Source organism: Malus sylvestris, chromosome 11 (assembly GCF_916048215.2).
Source record: "Malus sylvestris chromosome 11, drMalSylv7.2, whole genome shotgun sequence".
NCBI classification, from domain to species: Eukaryota; Viridiplantae; Streptophyta; class Magnoliopsida; order Rosales; family Rosaceae; genus Malus; species Malus sylvestris.
This window is the reverse complement of record NC_062270.1, coordinates 11,797,119-11,801,785: the sequence shown is the minus strand read 5'-3', so window position 1 is coordinate 11,801,785 and position 4,667 is coordinate 11,797,119. Positions and strand designations below refer to the sequence as shown.

At 37.9% G+C, this 4,667-nt stretch overlaps 1 long non-coding RNA gene across 4 annotated transcripts; it reads right to left on the bottom strand.

Annotated features, from left to right (window-relative positions):
• Positions 1 to 819: 819 nt before the first annotated feature.
• On the bottom strand, positions 820 to 4,369 carry LOC126589609 (uncharacterized). Of its 4 annotated transcripts, none has more exons than XR_007611883.1 (7): positions 3,764 to 4,369; positions 3,569 to 3,623; positions 2,074 to 2,967; positions 1,742 to 1,985; positions 1,556 to 1,654; positions 1,381 to 1,461; positions 820 to 1,284 (listed from the first exon to the last, which is right to left on the bottom strand). It is a non-coding gene; the product is annotated as an uncharacterized LOC126589609 (long non-coding RNA). The 4 variants fall into 4 exon arrangements; XR_007611881.1 differs by having other exon boundaries at positions 1,807 to 1,985; XR_007611880.1 differs by having other exon boundaries at positions 1,556 to 1,985.
• Between the last annotated feature and the right edge of the window lie 298 nt (positions 4,370 to 4,667).

Below are 4,667 nucleotides of genomic sequence, written 5' to 3'. Positions count from 1 at the left end.
ATTATGCTTAAGGAATTCATTGTATTATCGATAAGCTTGGAAATATATTGAAACGGAAGTGTGTTTGGCTCTAATAGGTGACAGACAGTTGATGCAGATGAATACAATGGAATTATGGATTTTGAAGGACTACCAAAATCAGGTGTGGGTTAAGCAAACTATCATCTTTCCCATTAGTTGGAGGCAGTTAGGATACCCTATTCCTTTTTATATGATTCACGCCGGTGAGCGCCTCCTCATCCAATATTCGAGATTAATCTGGCAGGACTCGGCAAAAGCACAAGTGTTTATCTAGAATTGATACTCCATAATGATATTCGGTTGAAGTTACTCTCTAATTATGATGACAACATCCGCTACTATGTTTAGCATGACGAACAAAAATTGGTGGCACAAAACTCATAATTGTCACACAAACGTATGCGCGACGAAAACTTCATTGCGCAAAATCCGTCGTGCAAAGATCGTGAAGAAAGACTTTGCGCGACTAACAAAAACGTTGGTCGTGGAAAATAAGGCGCGATAGTTCCTCATTCATCGCACCAAATTTTTAGGAACGAATGCATTCATCTCATAAAATGCCAGGATACAAACATGGGACGACTAATATTTGTCTCTAAAAACTTTGCGCAACGAAAGTGGGTTATTGCAAAAAAATATGCACGACGAAGCTATTCGTTGCACAAATTTTTTATTTTTTTTAAATTATATTTTTTTGGTCTGTTTAATTTTGTAATAAAATAATAAAATTATATTGGAATAAAAAAATGTAATGAAGAGAAAAATAATTCATTTAAAATAAAAATGAAATGTATGTACAAGGAAAAAGTTTTAAAAGTAAGGGACTAAACAACTAAGAAAAAAAATGAGGAATAATCTACCAGGTCGTTGTTTGCATACGGCTGGAAGGATTAAGGCAAGAAGGGTTCGGGGTTGAGGATGGGCTCAAAGATCCAATGGGAGGAGTTCTTGGCATGCTTGGGTTAGAGGGGCTCGAATGTTGACGAGGGTGAATATCCAGGAGACGAATGCCGGATTGACTGAGGGCTTGTACAATTAGTGACATCTGGCTCTTATACAAGACGAGCTCAGTCCTAAGGCCGGCCACCTTTTTTGTCAAAGCTGTGACCTCGCCTTTCGACTGCGAAGATGAATAAGCTCTAGGTTCCCGACCGTCGGGCATTCCCCATCCTCGGGGGTATCCATAGACTCGAGCGGAGTCTCGGGAGGAAGCTAAGAGGCAGACTCCTGAAAAACCAACTACCTCTTCTCCATCATCGTCACCTGTGCAATATAACGTGAAATATTAATAATAACATTCAAATAATAACCATGATACTTGAATGCGTAAGATGGTAATTACAATTGAAGAATACTTACATGAAGGGACTCAACCAACTCATTCCTGGGTCGAACATAAACGTTTGCAAAGACATCGATCTCCGAGAATTTTGAACCCCCCTAAATAGAACAAGATAAGAAAAATGTTAGTACGAAAAAAAAAATTAATATTACTGACATATTAAAAATTGAATATGTAAAGCTTTATTACTACCTGCCGCCGCGCCTCCATCCTATATGAGAAGGGCCTCAAACCCGAATGGTGGATAAGAGTCTTTTTCTCCTGATTGATCTTGTTGGCTTTCGCCTTCTTCTATTATACACAAAATAAACGTATTATTTGTAATTTAAATGAAATATAAAAAAAAATCCATAAACATTAGTAAGAAACGTATAGTACTTTTAGACTTAATATAAAAAATGTATCACATAGTCGGGCTCCTGAAAATGACTGCAGCGCCACACCTAATTTTCTTTCCGGTCCTCAAACTCCTTCGGGCAAGCCTCCTCAAGAGTGACTTGCGGATCATCAAATGTCTGAAAATATTGGTGCAGGTCGCTCTTCCACTGCTATACCGTTCAGCGAAGAGCATGTTGATGTACGCCAACATATTGTCGTTGATGTCGTCGAAATTGTAGTTTGTCTGCAATGTAACAAATTAATTACATACATTAATTAATATAAATATATAAATATTTAAAGGAAAAGTAATAAAAAGTCAGGATACTTACCGACAAATAATCGTGCACCTTTGTCCTCACCTTGTCTGGCATCGCCTTCCAAAACTTCCATTGCATAGGGCAATAAGTTCGAACGACGTGACCAATGTCGTGGGCCAATGCACTATGCTACTTCGGTGTTGGTGTAGCTCGATGCTGGTCGTCGTATCCAATCGTGATACGTTCGTTGGTCACCCGGGTGACCTTCACCATCTTCAACTAGCGACAAGGTCCCCGGCTATTTTTCTTTGCTGAAAAAAAAAAATAGTCAAACAAACACTACAAATTATACCGAAATTTTGGTAGAACCTCCCCTAAAGTTATAACATTTCCCAAACCCTGTACATTGTAATTAATAATATATGATATCCAACAACAATCACAATAGTTGAATGCTTCAGTAGTGGACGCCAAGTGAAATAATACATAGTAGAACCTGGGAATTCAAGCAGCAAATTCAAATGCTATTATGAATTGCTTCAATACTTGAGGACTAACGACCTAATGCCTACCATGATGATTCAGATGAGAATCCTTTATATAAAGGACATGCATTGAAAACTAAATTATCAGCTTGACACCTTTTCCTTCTACTTACCCAACTAACAAACTAAAGATTGAACTTAAAGTAGCTCTAGCTCCAATTTGGAACAAAATTAACTTTACCTTGTTGTGACCTCGAGGCATTAGTAGTGGATGTCGATGGCGGCGGTGACCACACCTGGCGCTAACAGATAGTGCCATTGAAGAGGCTGATGACATCGGCGCATGGGAGACCCGGGGACCAACCGGATCAACCAGCCTGGGGTCCATTTCTGTTGGAGTAATGGCGGCTGAAGTAGGAGGTGGGAGAATCGAACAGGGTGCAGTCGTCATCGCCTTACGACTTCTAATAAGCTGGGACATCTGCACAATTAGAAAAAGAAAAATTCAATGCATATATATGTTGTAATACGGCAGCAGCAGCCTTCATAAATTCAATCCAATTCACAAATGATATGGTTTCGGGGCTGCTCAAAATACCAATGCACAGTAGGTTTTTTTCTTTCAAATGCACAGTAGGGCAAATTTCATGTATAATCTCAATTCACATTCTCAATACTAACATAACCTTAAAGCAAATAGACGCAAATGAACTGTTCAACACACATGAAAATCACCGTTATTAACATAACCTTAAACAAAAGCGCTGTTAAACTATCAGGAGCAAATCAGTATCCCCAGGTAGCCAAATTGCTCTCGGACTGTTGGTTGTACAAGCAGCCAGTCATAATCCTTCTAAAACTTCTATAGTATTATTAGATTAATCATATAAGCTTCTCCCATTTATATTAGAAACTTTAAAAAATAATAAATAAAAAGAATAACATTGAATCAAGGAAATAAGAAAAATTCTATTTCTAATGGAAATTTGTGCAATAAAGTTTTGTGTTAGAGAATAAAAACAGTGTATCGATTAGGAAAGAAAGCAGGCACATAGGATTTAAGGGGAAAATGTGCATAATACCGTTGGGTGTGACCATATGAGTAGTATTCTTTGCCCAAGTGTTCAATCAATTAATCTGAAAATATAACAATGCACGAATATGACAGCTTGTAAAATGTGTATTTCATCCTTCTTGATAGGATAGCAAACCTTATTAAAGAAAGCAACACGAAGACAAAGAATCATATCTTAAACAATAGGGTTGCAAAGTGATACCATAAGAGGTCAACTGCGCCACTGCCACTGCCACTTCCTCTTATAATAAAAGCCAGGCACAGAAGAAGTTTTTATCCCACCAATCTATTTCCCCCTTCACCTCATACATAGGGAGGGCGATTTATGAACAAAATGCCATTTGAGAGATATGAAGATAGAAAGAGACAAAGACAAAGACGGGCTAGCGAAAGATAATAATTCTTGGAAGGCAGAGGTTTTAAGTAAAAGAAAATTAGCCCACTTCCTTATTCAGCAAAAAAAAAAAATTTACAATCATTATACAGGGCAACCCCCGTAAAAAACCAAGGAATGAGCTTTCGCAGTCTTGCCATTTTGTCTGAGGAGTACCGTTAATGTAAATTTGAGATTAATGTAAACAAGCACTGTCTTACCTCCTTGCAAAAGGTGACAGTCGGTATAACAACAATATGAACAGACTTCGTGTGCATCCATGGAGCCATACATTAGATACATGACTCAACACAAATTATTATGGCGGTTTTCAACCTTGAAAACGAAAGATTCAAAGTCATCCCACTCCCAAAAGATTATGCTTAAGGAATTCATTGTATTATTGATAAGCTTGGAAATATATTGAAGCGGAAGTGTGTTTGGCTCTAATAGGTGACATGCAGTAGATGCAGATGAATACAATGGAAGTATGGATTTTAAAGGACTACCAAATTCAGGTGTGAGTTAAGCAAACTATCATCTTTCCCTTTAGTTGGAGGCAGTTAGGATACCCAATTCCTTTTTATACGATTCATGCCGGTGAGCGTCTCCTCATCCAATATTCGAGAATTGATTCGGCAAAAGCACAAGTGTTTTTCTAGAATTGATACTCCAGAATGATATTCGGCTGAAGTTACTCTCTAATTATGATGACAAGATCGTTCCCTTAAGG